Below are 17,269 nucleotides of genomic sequence, written 5' to 3' on the forward strand. Positions count from 1 at the left end.
TTTTTTTGCCTTTACCTCCCTTATCTCACCTCATTTGCTCACATTGTATATAGACTTATTTTTCTACTGTATTATTGACTGTATGTTTGTTTTACTCCATGTGTAACTCTGTGTTGTTGTATGTGTCGAACTGCTTTGCTTTATCTTGGCCAGGTCGCAATTGTAAATGAGAACTTGTTCTCAACTTGCCTACCTGGTTAAATAAAGGTGGGAGAAAAAATAAATAATAATAAAGTAGGTCAACACCTCTAGGTCTGTGCTCTACAAAGTTCATGTGAAGTGTTTGCAGTCAATGTTCAAAGCACCCGTCCAAAGCTTTTTTACAAACACATCTGTGCTTCTGGCACATTTGTTTAAGTTAAAAGTTGCTTTAAGTGTTCATTGTACAAGAGTGAGCGAAAACAACCTCTCAAGTTTAAAACTGTGTCAATAAAACAACAAAGGTATTGAAGAATGTTAAATCTCCTAACCAGAAGATTTTTTTTTAAGTAAAAAGTGGTTATTTGATAGTCATGTCTGAGCCAAGGGTATGCTCCAGAGTAATTTAGAGAATACAGAATATACTGAGTGCACCAAACATTAGGAACACCTTCCTAATATTTAGCCCCCCTCCCTCCCCTCTGGCACCAACAACCATACCCCATTCAAAGGCCCTTACATATTTTGTCTTGCTCATTCACTCTCTGAATGGTACACATACGCAGTCCATGTCTCAATCGTCCAATGCTTAAAAATCAATCTTTAACCCGTCTCCTCCCCTTCATCTACACTGGTTCAGGTGGATTTAACAAGGGACATCAATAAAGGATCATAGCTTTCACCTGGATTCACCTGGAATTGAAAGAGCAGGTGTTCTAAATGGTTTGTATACTCAGTGTATATCTCTGTTATGTTCTATGTTCTATAAATGCACATTTAATTCATATAATTGAACATCTACTTTCAGTCACTGAGCTGAGCGGTTTCAACCTTCCCAGTGGTATAGACCTTCATATTACAGATGGTACATGTAGTTTGATTTCTAAAACAGTTAAACTGTTGAGCTACGTACATCTCAGTCACATACAGTAATGTACAGTAAGTTGGCCTCCAAAGTTATGAGAGTCATTACACGGATGATTATGGTGTCAGTGCTCAAACATACCTCTCCAAACAGACATGAACAGATAACCAAAACTAAAGAGGCCCTTAAACACAACATCAGCTTGGCAAGCCTCAAACGCTTTAGGTCATGCGCTCTGGTTAATGTTGTCCATTTGATAGGCAGCAGCAACAGCAGCGCCGGGGTTGTTTCCATTGGATGGCTGTGGAGTCCAAAGCAAATGTTTCACACCATGAAAAACAAAAAAATGGACACTTCAAAAGGTGGTTTCATCCACCCGGAATATACTCCTTTTACACCATATTTTCAGTCTTTCTAATAAAATAACTATTCATCACACAAACTAAAGGACAATATGTAGACACAGTATGGAGCCTGAAGAGAATTAGCATATGATAAATCATTATTATTCTCTGCATGCGCTCTCTCCCCTAGCTGCTCTCTCAGCGTCACAGTGTCCTGAGCACCTGACTGGAGCCACGTCTCACTCTGATGACATGTACAGACCGGATGGATAATCAAGCCTGTGTAGATGACTCCCAGGTCAGGCAGCACACAATAGAGCACTAATGAGCTGATAAGAGTCCTGGGGCCAAGCTAGTGCTAGAGCCCGGGGTTGCTGGAGACTTTCTGGAGCTGTAGTACAGAGACTGACTGACTGAGGAGAGGAGAGGAATCCCTGGCCCCAAGCTAACTGACTTCAACTCTACATAGGTTAAAGGCAAACTTCCTCCACCAAAGCCATCACCACATAGTCCAGAATGCATGGGTTCTACAGATGTAGGATCTTAATTTGATCACTATTTTGTTGCTGAGAATTTTCCTGCACAGCAGAAAATGCAAACTTGTATGGTATTTGAGTTTTAAAAAGTCTTCTAAAGTTTGTAATTTCCACTTTGAAATGTCAGACTTGATTTGCCCCAATGAAAAGTGCCCATTAATTATAATCCACATAATAATTCACATTTCCTGTTGATGCAGGATTATTTTCCTGCTGTAGCAAACTGGAATCTGTATACATCTGTATATTAGCATGGGATAAATAGGCATTCGTGGAAAGAAGTGAAATTGCAGGGCTACAGATGCAAAGCACTTAGTGCCAGAATAGACCAATCCTCCTGTCATGAGGTGATTGCGGTATTTAAGGTGAGGTATTCAAAATCAGGTTGAGGTAATGACAGTGATTGAGCATTCTTATGGATGGGCAGTTATACAGTAGCTCCAATTCAAACGAATAACTTTTTCCAACTCTTAAAAAAGTTTACATATGAATAACAAAATCAAAGCTACCCTGTCACCAAATGTGTTCTTAGTGGCTGTATTAATAGTGATAGTGCCATTGTGTCTCCGTTGAGAGTGTGCCTGCCGGATTCAGTTGCAGAATGTCATCGCTTGACGGCAGGCTTGGGGACAACATTTTGACACATAAAAAAAAAAAAATGCCAAGCATCCCAGGAGTATGTGGAGAAAAGCGTCCCATCCAGGTGGTGTCAGACAAACTGAACGCTGCATTAGGGGTCCAGGTGACACTTTAACTCTTCCACCACTCTCTCTTAAATCTCCAATTCGCCTGTCCCTTTCCTCTCGTCTCATCAACTACTGCCATCACACCACAGCCACCCAATGGGAGAGGCTCTGATGACAGCCCAACAGTGAGTCATGCAGCGTGTTATGTGAAGATCGCAGATTTGAGAGAAACAACAAATATCGGTACATATAAGTGTCTTATATCGGCTGAAAGCTTAAATCCTTGTTAATATAACTGCACTGTCCAATTTACAGTAGATATTACTGCCCAAATCTTTTTTGAGGAGAGCTCCTAACAACAAAACACTTTTTTCACCGTGATAGGTTTGATAAATTAATCTCTGAAGGTGAAATGTGTACTTATGTAACAGTATAGACTTTACGTCCGTCCCCTCGCCCCGACCTGGGCGCGAACCAGGGACGCTCTGCACACATCAACAGTCACCCTCGAAGCATCGTTACCCATCGCTCCACAAAAGCCGCGGCCCTTGCAGAGCAAGGGGAACCACTACTTGAAGGTCTCAGAGCAAGTGATGTCCCTGATTGAAACGCCACTAGCGCGCACCACTGCTAACTAGCTAGCCATTTCACATCGGCTACACTTACATTACAAAATCTTGCTCTGATTTATCATCCAAAGGGTCCCAGAGATAACATGAAGTGTCGTTTTGTTAGATAAAATCCTTTTTCATATCCTAAAAAGGTCCATATAGCATGAATGATCGATTTTGTATTTCCACTCATTCAATTCGCAAAGAAAGGAATCTCACCCTAAACGTTGTTTAAACGAGTCAAATCACGTTCGTATGTATTCCTCAGAGATCCTAGAAGGTAACAAGACTTCACTATATCATTAGGGGTGTAGTATATCCTATAGGACACCATATTTGTTCAGAGAGCGTCACCTTCATGGCACGCCGATGACGCGGGCGGTCATCACGTGAACGACTGTATCTTTGTCAAACAAGCACCAATCGGGGTCAAACAAAGTTAGCTAGATAGCCAATGAGCTGAGAATTACAGGAGTATCATAAACCATGTATATGTTGTAAAATGTAGCTACTAACCTTGTACGACAGCATGTCTTTTTATTTTGGACAAAAATTATAAGGATATTCAGGGTAATGAAGTTATGAAAACTGCTTGTTTGGCAAATGTTGAACTTATAATATGGCTACTAATACTTGGAAAGCTAAATCAAAGTGCAAGTATACAGATTTGACGATATTCTTGCAGAAAAATGTAATATGAATGCGAATATGTCCTTCACAATTTGCCCAAATGTACCTGGGTACTTGGGGACTGTGCATGGGGACACTAAAAGCCTTGTAGTTCACTCATACTTCAAGTTATCCATCTGAAACGTTGTTCATACACTGCTGCCATCGTGTGGAAACTATCGGAATTACAACCAGAGTGATGCTAGAACTGCAACCTTTTTCTTGCATTTCAAATATGGTGGTAGAACAAAATTGTTGTTTTTTTCTTTGTATTTTCTTCTACCATATCTATTGTATTATATTCGCCTACATTCAATTCACATTTCCACAAACTTCAAAGTGTTTCCTTTCAAATGGTACCAAGAATATGCATATCCTTGCTTCAGGGCCTGAGCTACAGGCAGTTAGATTTGTGTATGGCATTTAGGCAAAAGATTTTTAAAAAGGGGGCTATCCCTAAGAAGTTTAACACCTAACACCAGATGCCAGAGTGGCGAGGCACCACACTTTAACATGCTGAGAATGGAATTGACTCACAGGAATCAAGACGGCAGCGTCTTTTGGGAATATATAAACACAGTGCTGCTACCACATTAATAATACCAGTCGTTTGTATTCCTTCTGGAGATGTTTTTCTCTCTTCTCTTCTCTCGTCCCCCGGAGAAGCTGGCTGCAGGAAGGGAAGTTTCTCCAGACTAAAGACATTGACCTTTACCAATAGAAGTGTACCCAGGCGAAGGCCAGACCTCTCTCTGTAATGTCTCTATGGAGGCATGCTTTTATATTTTAAAAACCTTCCACACAGCAGCAGATTCAGAGGTTGGACTCAAGGTTTTCTGCTTTATTAAGGCCTCCCACATACATGTCTGTATTTGCCAGAGAAATTCAACAAAAGGCAGCCCAAACTTTTCCTCAAATATTTATTCAGTGGTGAAAGTACTCAACCTGTGTTGGCAAAAATTCCTGCGGAAAATAATAAGTGACATTATGAGACACACAGGAATAGCCTTGACAAATGTGAAACACAAAAGCAAATTTAGCAGCCTGGTATTCCGATAAAAAAAAAATGTTTTTTAGGTTTAAATTTTACTTTAAAACGTCAAATTCTATTCACAGGTGTACAATGGTCCATAGACACACACTCACACAGGCACACACACATGAGGGGAGCAGCATAGCATGCAGTGTGCCAGTGGGCCTGGTTGTTGAGCAATACCAGAGGTGACAAATTAAAGCTGGCACGGTAAACAAGTCTTCAGCCCATTGGCATGCTAATGAGTGGGGATAGATAGGACAAAGAGGAGAGGATACAGACAGACAGCTTATGTCAGATATCCCCAGTCTCCCTGCTCCACTGAGAGCTGCCTGGGGAGGGAGGATGGGCTCCTCCCAGTTGCGGTGTGTGGGTAAAATCACTGGGGATGCCAAGCCAGAAAAAAAAACATATTACAACATATACAGTGGGGCAAAAAAGTATTTAGTCAGCCACCAATTGTGCAAGTTCTCCCACTTAAAAAGATGAGAGAGGCCTGTAATTTTCATCACAGGTACACTTCAACTATGACAGACAAAATGAGAAAAAAAATCCAGAAAATCACATTGTAGGATTTTTAATGAATTTATTGTTGGAAAATAAGTATTTGATCACCTACAAACAAGCAAGATTTCTGGCTCTCACAGACCTGTAACTTCTTCTTTAAGAGGCTCCTCTGTCCTCCACTCGTTACCTGTATTAATGGCATCTGTTTGAACTTGTTATCAGTACAAAAGACACCTGTCCACAACCTCAAACAGTCACACTCCAAACTCCACTATTGGTGGCTGACTAAATTACAGGCCTCTCTCATCTTTTTAAGAGGGAGAACTTGCACAATTGGTGGCTGACTAAATACTTTTTTGCCCCACTGTATATGTGTTGTGATAATTGTATTTTGCTCTATAACCTGCTAGTTCATGTGCCGTTCGACCGTGATGGATATATGCCTAAGGCGGAAACAGGCAGAAGGCAGAATACATTTAGTTTCATCACAAAACCGGAGAGCAACCTCTGTCCGATGGAGTCCACAAAGCATATTGTATGTTACAAACAGTTACATGACCAGAAAGAAAGTTCATGTTGCCGTCATTTTCGGACTACTTGTCATGCCCTGACCTTAGTATTCTTTGTTTTTTTTATGACTTTGGTTAGGTCAGGGTGTGACATGGGTGATATGTGTGTTTTTGTCTTATTATAAAGGTATTTGTACTGTCTAGGGGTTTTAGTAGATTTATGTAGTTTTTTCATCTAGGTGTTTATGTTGGTCTATGGTTGCCTAGATTGGTTCTCAATTAGAGGCAGGTGTTTATCGTTGTCTCTGATTGGGAACCATATTTAGGCAGCCATCTTCTTTGGGTATTTCGTGGTTTATTGTCTATGTTATGTTGCACGTTTGCACATTGTTTATATAGCGGTCGCGTTCGTCTTAATAGTTTTTTTGTTTAAGTGTTCTTCTTGTTCTTCATTCAATAAAGAAGAATGTATTCACACCACGCTGCACTTTGGTCCCCTCCATACAACGATCGTGACAGAATAACCCACCAACAATGGACCAAGCAGCGTTGTAACGGACAGCAGCAGCAATCAAAGGACTTCTGGACTTGGGAGGAGATTCTGGACGGCAAAGGACCCTGGACACAGCCAGGGAATATCGCCGTCCCAAAGCAGAGCTGGAGGCAGCGAAAGCAGAGGGCGCGGTATGAGGAGGCAGCACGGCGGCGTGGTTGGAAGCCTGAGTGGCAGCCCCAAAATGTATTGGGGGAGGGCACACGGGGAGTGTGGCGAAGTCAGTTAGGAGACCTGCGCCAGCTCCCCATGCTTACCGTGGAGAGAGAGGACATTGTACCGGGCAGGCACCGTGTTATGCAGTGGAGCGCACAGTGTCCCCAGTGCGTGTGCATAGCCCGGTGCGGTACATTCCAGCTCCTCTTATCGGCCGGGCTAGAGTAGGCATCGAGCCAGGTGCCATGAAGCCGGCTCTACGCATCTGGTCTCCAGTGCGTCTCCTCGGGCCGGCATACATGGCACCAGCCTTACCTATGGTGTCCCCGGTTCGCCTGCACAGCCCAGTGCGGGCTATTCCACCTTGCCACACTGGCCTGGCTACGGGGAGCATTCAACCAGGTAAGGTTGGGCAGGCTCTGTGCTCCAGATCTCCAGTGCGAATTCTCGGCCCGGTATATCCGGTGCCATCTCCACGCACCAGCCCTCCGGTGGCAGCCTCCCGCACCGGGCTTCCTGTGCGTCGTCAGAGCCCAGTTCTCCCTGTTCCTCCTCCCCGCACTCGCCCTGAGGTGCGTGTCCTCGGCCCAATACCACCAGTGCCGGCACCACGCACCAGGCCTACAGTGCACCACGTCTGTCCTGAGCTGCTAGAGTCTCCCGTCTGTCCTGAGCCGCTAGAGTCTCCCGTCTGTCCTGAGCTGCTAGAGTCTCCCGTCTGTCCTGAGCCGCTAGAGTCTCCCGTCTGTCCTGAGCCGCTAGAGTCTCCCGTCTGCCCTGAGCCGTCAGAGCCGCCAAACTGCCCTGAGCCATCAGAGCCGCCAATCTGCCCTGAGCCGTCAGAGCCGCCAGTCTGCCCTGAGCCGTCAGAGCCGTCAGTCTGCCCTGAGCCGTGAGTCAGCCAGGAGCTGCCAGGACCTGCCAGAGCCAACAGCCAGTCAGGAGCCACCAGAGCCGTCAGCCAGCCAGGAGCCGCCAGAGCCGTCAGCCAGCTAGGAGCTGCCAGAGCCGTCAGCCAGCCAGAAGCTGCCAGAGCCGTTAGCCAGCCAGGAGCTACCCTTCAGTCCTGAGCCGCCCCTCAGTCCGGAGCCGCCCCTCAGTCCGGAGCCGCCCCTCAGTCCAGTGGGGCCCTTTTAGTAGGGTTACCAGTCCAAGGTTGGCGGCGAGGGTCGCCGTTCCTAGAAGGCCACAAAAGCGGACTAAGACTATGGTGGAGTGGGGTCCACGTCCAGCACCCGAGCCGCCGCCGTGAAAGAGGCCCACCAGGACCCTCCCCTTTAGATAAGGTTTTTGCGGCTGGAGACCGCACCTTTGTGGGGGGGGTACTGTCACGCCCTGACCTTAGTATTCTATGTTTTCTTTATTATTTTGGTTAGGTCAGGGTGTGACATGGGTGATATGTTTGTTTTTGTCTTATTCTAGGGTGTTTGTACTGTCTAGGGTCTTTTGTAGATTTATGGGGTTGTTTTCATCTCTGTGTTTATGTTGGTCTATGGTTGCCTAGATTGGTTCTCAATTAGAGGCAGGTGTTTATCGTTGTCTCTGATTGGGAACCATATTTAGGCAGCCATCTTCTTTGGGTATTTCGTGGTTTATTGTCTATGTTATGTTGCACGTTTGCACATTGTTTATATAGCGGTCGCGTTCGTCTTAATAGTTTTTTTGTTTAAGTGTTCTTCTTGTTCTTCATTCAATAAAGAAGAATGTATTCACACCACGCTGCACTTTGGTCCCCTCCATACAACGATCGTGACAGAATAACCCACCAACAATGGACCAAGCAGCGTTGTAACGGACAGCAGCAGCAATCAAAGGACTTCTGGACTTGGGAGGAGATTCTGGACGGCAAAGGACCCTGGACACAGCCAGGGGAATATCGCCGTCCCAAAGCAGAGCTGGAGGCAGCGAAAGCAGAGAGGCGCCGGTATGAGGAGGCAGCACGGCGGCGTGGTTGGAAGCCTGAGTGGCAGCCCCAAAAATGTATTGGGGGAGGGCACACGGGGAGTGTGGCGAAGTCAGTTAGGAGACCTGCGCCAGCTCCCCATGCTTACCGTGGAGAGAGAGGACATTGTACCGGGCAGGCACCGTGTTATGCAGTGGAGCGCACAGTGTCCCCAGTGCGTGTGCATAGCCCGGTGCGGTACATTCCAGCTCCTCTTATCGGCCGGGCTAGAGTAGGCATCGAGCCAGGTGCCATGAAGCCGGCTCTACGCATCTGGTCTCCAGTGCGTCTCCTCGGGCCGGCATACATGGCACCAGCCTTACCTATGGTGTCCCCGGTTCGCCTGCACAGCCCAGTGCGGGCTATTCCACCTTGCCACACTGGCCTGGCTACGGGGAGCATTCAACCAGGTAAGGTTGGGCAGGCTCTGTGCTCCAGATCTCCAGTGCGAATTCTCGGCCCGGTATATCCGGTGCCATCTCCACGCACCAGCCCTCCGGTGGCAGCCTCCCGCACCGGGCTTCCTGTGCGTCGTCAGAGCCCAGTTCTCCCTGTTCCTCCTCCCCGCACTCGCCCTGAGGTGCGTGTCCTCGGCCCAATACCACCAGTGCCGGCACCACGCACCAGGCCTACAGTGCACCACGTCTGTCCTGAGCTGCTAGAGTCTCCCGTCTGTCCTGAGCCGCTAGAGTCTCCCGTCTGTCCTGAGCTGCTAGAGTCTCCCGTCTGTCCTGAGCCGCTAGAGTCTCCCGTCTGTCCTGAGCCGCTAGAGTCTCCCCGTCTGCCCTGAGCCGTCAGAGCCGCCAAACTGCCCTGAGCCATCAGAGCCGCCAATCTGCCCTGAGCCGTCAGAGCCGCCAGTCTGCCCTGAGCCGTCAGAGCCGTCAGTCTGCCCTGAGCCGTGAGTCAGCCAGGAGCTGCCAGGACCTGCCAGAGCCAACAGCCAGTCAGGAGCCACCAGAGCCGTCAGCCAGCCAGGAGCCGCCAGAGCCGTCAGCCAGCTAGGAGCTGCCAGAGCCGTCAGCCAGCCAGAAGCTGCCAGAGCCGTTAGCCAGCCAGGAGCTACCCTTCAGTCCTGAGCCGCCCCTCAGTCCGGAGCCGCCCCTCAGTCCGGAGCCGCCCCTCAGTCCAGTGGGGCCCTTTTAGTAGGGTTACCAGTCCAAGGTTGGCGGCGAGGGTCGCCGTTCCTAGAAGGCCACAAAGCGGACTAAGACTATGGTGGAGTGGGGTCCACGTCCAGCACCCGAGCCGCCGCCGTGAAAGAGGCCCACCAGGACCCTCCCCTTTAGATAAGGTTTTTGCGGCTGGAGACCGCACCTTTGTGGGGGGGGTACTGTCACGCCCTGACCTTAGTATTCTATGTTTTCTTTATTATTTTGGTTAGGTCAGGGTGTGACATGGGTGATATGTTTGTTTTTGTCTTATTCTAGGGTGTTTGTACTGTCTAGGGTCTTTTGTAGATTTATGGGGTTGTTTTCATCTCTGTGTTTATGTTGGTCTATGGTTGCCTAGATTGGTTCTCAATTAGAGGCAGGTGTTTATCGTTGTCTCTGATTGGGAACCATATTTAGGCAGCCATCTTCTTTGGGTATTTCGTAGGTTATTGTCTATGTTATGTTGCACGTTTGCACATTGTTTATATAGCGGTCGCGTTCGTCTTAATCGGTTTGTTGTTTTTTGTTTAAGTGTTCTTCTCGTTCTTCATTCAATAAAGAAGAATGTATTCACACTACGCTGCGCTTTGGTCTCCTCCATATGACGATCGTGACACTACTGAACAACTATTGTTTTAGAACCATGGAGAGTAACTGCAATGGCGAAGTGAAACAGGAGCTGCCTCCACCATTTCAAGCCTAACACCATCAAATCACCTAGTCTAATAAAGTCACAACTAAATGTAGTGTTCTTGTATGTCTTCCAATTTAGTCAAATCAACGTAAGCAAAATATGATGTGGCTGTCCCTGGTTCTGATTTGTGTGTGTGCGTTCGTTCAGGTAGAAAAAAGATGTTGACTCACCCTACTCATAGAAAACGCCAATGCCATCCTCCTCTCTTTCATGTTGAAGAAATGGTCTATGACTGTTATACAATAAATGCTTTTATTTTTTGTTGCCCTAGGCTACCTGGCTAAAATGTTTGCTCGCTACCCTAACTTCCTTTCATGGGCTTAGCTAGTTAACATTAGCCTTTAGCCTACGTCTAGCTACATATTGAACTTCCATCCTCTCAGGCCAGGGGCACAATGTATTTTCTGGTTGGATCAGAATCGCCAATATAACCATTGGCCAGTACTGAGAATTTAGTAAAACCACAAGTCCAAATCCCTATTCTCCATGGCTGATTTAGGAAGGCCTATTTTAGCTACAACACAACGAGGTGCAACAATTCAAGTTGTTTTTGTTGATGACACATTTCTCTGTGATAGGAGTGAAGCCAAATCCAAAACAGGACCATACGCATTTGAGCTCACTCAGTTTAGCTCAACACTGATTGACTATTATTTTATACTTTTTTACATCAAAGGAAGGCAAATTCTCACTGGCTTCCCTTGCATTCAGTGCAACGGAGGCAACAATGTCATATTATGTTTGACCAGACAGCATCAGATAGATGGGTTTGGGCTACATATACAGAGACAGGAGTGCTGTTTCGCTTGCTAGGATGCTTTCTCCGGTGAGTTACATTCAGCCTCTTGCAAATTGAAGGAAAATTATGAAAACACAGAAAGACAAAGGATACATTATCTTATGTTTTTTTCTTGGTGGCTTCCTTTCACATCCATGAATACATGCCACTAGCTCCTCCTGGGTACCAATGGAGAAGGGTGGCACCACCTGGGCATCCAGCGTGTCTCTGGATCCCCGAGGACCACAGACTATATGGCAGGGACTGAGTTCTGGCTCGATTTACACCTACAAACACACACAGGCTGTTTTCAGACACAGCAAGACTGGAGGAGGAAGAGGAGAGCACTTGGATAGGGCCAGCTGGTGTGTTTGTGTGTATATCGACTCTGAGATATGCAGAACGCTCCATGCAATTCCCAGTGAGTTTCCCTCTTTTCTCCTCTCTCCATCTCTCTCTTTCTTTTTTTCACATCCCTCTATCTACGCCCTCCTTCCATCCCTCAATTCCCCCCTCACGCTCACTCATCCCTCTCTCTCTTTCCACAGCTCCATGTCACTGAACCTAGCTCAGTGAGTGGCTGAGGGGGCAGAGAGATTATCAGCCACATGACTAGCTGTGTCCCTGTGTCATGCCTCAGTTGTCTCACTGTCAACATACAGTTTGAGTAAGTCAACAGTGAAAAACATTCACTTACCATAGTCTATTGAACATCTAGAATAGAAAAGCTCAATTCGGCAACAGTTATGAATAAGATACATTTAGCGCCCGCAATGGGGCAGAGGATCCTGCTTAGTTTAGAAAAAAAAGTTTGTTGGGAAAACAGCTAATGATTTATTTGCAGTTGAGCCATGCCATTGCAGATGTAATCTAGCATCTAATTAAGGACACTATTGTTTTAAGTGTTCCCCAAAGAGACAACATCGCTGTGCACTCCACTTCAACAAGCTATTTCTGTATGAGGCTTGCATAATCATGCATCTACTCTCCTATTGGCCTCCCTCAAAGGCCTTATCTTATAGCTGTTATACTACCATTTCTGACACAAACACTTTACAGAGCTTGCTCAAGGACTGAGATCGGTTTAGTGTGAGAAAAAGATGGATAAAGGGTTTTGCATGTGGCATAAAAGTATGTTGTGTTGTTTAAAATTTGTTTTACAATACATTATGCAGAGAAATGTAGCAGCAGATGAGACATTGTCACATAGTGCAGGACCTATAAAGGTCCCACAGGCTACAATCCGATTAAGTCGAATTAGCAGGAATGGCATCTATAGGCTGTTTGAAATCAGACATGTGCCATCTGGCTTTAATGAAACCCCTAGAGTCGATGTCCGCGCGAACATCTAATTAGCATAATACAAATATCCCTATAGAAATGCGTCAGTTTAAGCTACAAAGATCTGTTTTTTGCATGGGCTGCATGGGCTACATTGGTGTTTGTCAGACCAGGTGACATCCTGCAAATCTGTCTTCTCATGCAAATGTCTGTAGCGTCCAAACGAATTGGCCTACAAACTATTATGACCCCTTTATGGAAATATGAGACTCTCACAGACATGACGGTGTTCTCTGTTTTGCTCTTACAACCCACGCGGAACTCGTCTGAAGTCGGTACCGGCTCTGCCAATTTCTGTCTGTAGCAACCAAACAGTTTGTGCTACACACTAATATGACGCCTCACGAACAGCGAGGCTCTCACGAATACGTGCTCTAGGACGCCCACAAGCCTCACAAGACTTGTCTGAAGGTAGCCCAGTACCAGTTAAAAAAAATAATGGAAGTATACACTGTCTGTACAAAACATTAGGAAAACCTGCTCTTTCATGACATAGACTGACCAGGTGAATCTAGGTGAAAGCTATGATCCCTTACTGATTTCACTTCAATCAGTGTAGATGAAGGGGAGGAGACAGGTTAAAAAAAAAAATTTTAAGCCTTGAGACATTGAGCCATGGATTGTGTATTCAGAGGTTGAATGGGCAAGACAAAAGATATAAGTGCCTTTTAATGGTGTATGGTAGTACAGTCGGTGCCAGGTGCAGCGGTTTGTATCAAGAACTGTAACACTGCTGGGTTTTGCACGCTCAACAGTTTCCCGTGTGTATCAAGATGGCCCAACACCCAAAGGACATCCAGCCAACTTGACACAACTGTAAGAAGCTGCCAACCCAATCCCTAAGAAGAAGGCAAATACAAAAGTAAGGTGGTTGGTTAGGCGTATAATGATAACATCTATGAAACCAAAAGTTGCGAGTTTGAATCTCATTACGGACAACGTTAGCAGAAAGTTTTAAACTACTTAACCCTAACCCTTTGCAATCACTTATCATGCTAGCTAACCATTCCCCTAACCCTAACCCTAACCCTAACCATAACCCTTTTAGCTAACCCTTCCCCTAACCCTAACCCTAACCATAACCCTTTTAGCTAATCCTTCCCCTAACCCTAAACTTGACCCTTTTAGCTAACCCTAACCCTAACCTTAACCCTTTAACCCTAGCCTAGCTAACGTTAGCCATCTAGCCACCTAGCTAGAATTTGTAACATATCATAGACTTTGCAAATTCGTAACATATTGTACATTTGACAATTTCGTAAACATATTGTAAATGTATTTAATATCTGCGGGTACTTGGAGTCCATGATACCATGTATCCTAAAGAGTTGTCCAGGGCCTTTGGGAGAAAAACAGTCCCACAACATCAAAGATCCACCACCATACTTCACAGTGGGGATGAGGTACCTTTCTGCATGGATATCTTTCTGTCTACGCCAAACCCACCTCTGGTGTTTGTTTCCAAAAATCTCTATTTTGGTCTCATCTGATCATAGAACCCGGTCCCATTGAAAGTTCTAGTAACATTTGGCAAACTGTAGGTGCTTGCGTTTGTTGTTTGATGACAGCAAAGGCTTTTTTATGGCAACTCTCCCAAACAACTTATGGTTATGTAGGTGGTGTCTGATCGTAGTTTTGGTGACTTTCTGACCCCAACACCCAACTAACATCTGAAATTATCCAGCTGTGATCCTTTGAGATTTTTTGGCCACCCTCACTGTGTGTGGGGTCAATATAGACACACGTCCTCTTCTAGGCCGATTGTTAACATCTCCAGTTGCTTTAAACTTCATAATTATTGTCCTGATCGTGGAAATGGGCATTTCAACCGTTGAGCTATTTTCTTATAGCCATTTCCTGATTTGTGCAGCTCAACAACTTTTTGTCGCACATCATAGTGATGGATGACTATGGGAACTTGGCCAGTATGTCATCCTTATACCCCAGTGAAACAGGAAGTCATGGCTTATCACTTAAGTGAAAGGGAATATACTTCAGTTTAGATTTTAAGAATTTCTAGGGATGCCATTATTGTGCACACGTTTAGGAAAATATTTATTTCACATTAATTTTTTTCAATAATTTTACTTCAATTATAGGTTTGATTTTACTAAATATTTTGAATGAAAGATTAATTTTTTAAAATCACAGCCCATTTTGCTCATAATTACCAACGGTGCAAATATTAGAGCAGGACACTGTAATACGAATTGTAATTCATACGAAATTGGTGATGGACATACACAAATGAATACATACCATACAAAACATAACATATCATACTAAATGGAGTGTCTCTGATTTACATAAAGAATAATACAAAATGCTCTGAGACCAGGTTGAGGATAGACACTTCAAAACAAACTTCCTTTAGATTTTTTTTGTTGACTATCTATTTTTCCATGTATGAATCTGTTATTCAACGCATTTCTATGAGCTAACAGCAAAAAGGCCAAATTCAATGTTCCATCAAATCTTTTTTTTAAATATATTTTTGGGGCCTAAAGATTCTAAATCAAATAGCTAAATAATCATTGCTATTAACATCTTAAAACAATTCCAGATGTTAGCTTAGTAACATCGCCCTTCCTCCAACCAAGTAAGACGAACCCAGCCTGACAACTGTTCATCTGAGCTTCCTACAGCATATCCTGCCCACAGTTTGACTTGCTGGGTTGAAAGACAGGTACTATTTCTGTGACACACACACAACAACAACAACAACAACAACAACAACAAAACATGTCAAATCTGTAGTTTCCGATGTGAAAAACGTTCACATATAAAAATCTAATTTTCACATGTGGAATTGCATTTTCACATGTGTAAATCACATTTGCTGTTTCACGTGTAAAAAGTTTAAAAAATCACATATGAAACTGCAAATTAGATTTTTAGATGTGATTGTTTTTCATATGGGACTTGTAATTCCACATGTGAAAGTTAACAAATCAAATGTGCTATTTCAGACGTAAGAAACCCCACATATACTCCAATTTTTGTAAATGAAGCAAATGTCAACAAATACTGTATAGCCTAAAAACATGGTTAATACTATAATTTTGATATCATGGATGGTCAGTCCTTGCATCCATAGCGTTGTCTATGGATATGAGAGTGGTTGCATTTCTCCAGCCCCATCCCTCAGCTTCTTACCAAAACTAACAAACAAGCTAAAAGGGACAGCCAATAAGAAGGAAAAGACGTTAATGAACTTAAAAAGTAGAACATCTTTCTGAGAGAAACCTTACCTGACATACGGACTAGATCTATGAGAGAACATCTGGTACTTACTGGTATATCAACAACAAAAGAAAGAGAAGTTCCTGAGGATGCAGTGAGGGAGTTCCTTCTTACAGCGTTTCAGATCCCACGTGAAGCTGTCGACAAAATCACACTCGAACGTGTACACCGTTTCGGACAGAGATATGAGCGCCCAATCGTTGCCAAATTTGCGTTCTTTAAAGAAAACTAATGGTTAAAAGCATGAATGATCAGTTCCCGAAGGAATTTGCAGAGCGGCGTAAAATTCTGTAACAAATATTGTGTGTAGCTCTCAAAGTCGATAAACTGTATATTGATAACCAAATGTTCCGAGACACAAAGACTACTCCATTGCTATTCTAAATATTGCAAAGTTACCACTGAATAATGGAACATCCAATACTAGTCATGGTGGGGATGGAAGAAAAACATATATAGAAAAGCAATAAAATACAACAATTATTAAAGAAATAAACTACAACTATACTATACCATTCTAGATAGGAATGGAGAATAATTAGTATTATAATTTCCAGGTGTAGTATTTCATAAATTGATAAGACAGCGTTAGAAGAAAGGATCCTTATTGAAACAATACATCTTCAAATATAAGGAACTGGAACACAAAGGTACTCAATCAACATGGAAGAGATTAAACACAGCAAACAGAGGACATACAGTTGAAGTGGGAAGTTTACATACAGCTTAGACAAATACGTTTAAAAATTGCTCAGGTGCATCTACTGTTTCCATTGATCATCCTTGAGATGTTTCTACAACTTGATTGGAGTCCACCTGTGGTAAATTCAATTGATTTGACATGATTTGGAAAGGCACACACCTGCATTGGTGCGGCTGGCTTCCGGGTTGGATGCGCACTGTGTTAAGAAGCAGTGCGGCTTGGTTGGGTTGTGTATCGGAGGACGCATGACTTTCAACCTTCGTCTCTCCCGAGCCCGTACAGGAGTTGTAGCGATGAGACAAGATAGTAGCTACTACAACAATTGGATACCATGAAATTGGGGAGAAAAAAGGGGTAAAATTCCTGTCTTAGGTCAGTTAGGATCACCACTTTATTTTTAAAATGTGAAATGTCAGAATAATAGTAGAGACAATTATTTATTTCAGCTTGTAGTTCTTTCATTACATTCCCAGTGGGTCAGAAGTTTACATACACTCAATTAGTATTTGGTAGCATTGCCTTGAAATGGTTTAACTTGGTTCAAATGTTTTGGGTATTCTTCCACAAGCTTCCCACAATAAGTTGGGAGAATTTTGGCCCATTCCTCCTGACAGAGCTGGTGTAATTGTGTCATGTTTGTAGGCCTCTTTGCTCGCACACGCTTTTTCAGTTCTGCCCACACATTTTCTATAGGATTGAGGTCAGGGCTTTGTGATGGCCACTCCAATACCTTGACTTTGTTGTCCTTTGTTGTCCTTTGGAAGTATGCTTGGGGTCATTGTCCATTTGGAAGACCCATTTGCGACC

Source organism: Oncorhynchus nerka, linkage group LG20, assembly GCF_034236695.1.
Source record: "Oncorhynchus nerka isolate Pitt River linkage group LG20, Oner_Uvic_2.0, whole genome shotgun sequence".
In the NCBI taxonomy this organism is placed as follows: Eukaryota; Metazoa; Chordata; class Actinopteri; order Salmoniformes; family Salmonidae; genus Oncorhynchus; species Oncorhynchus nerka.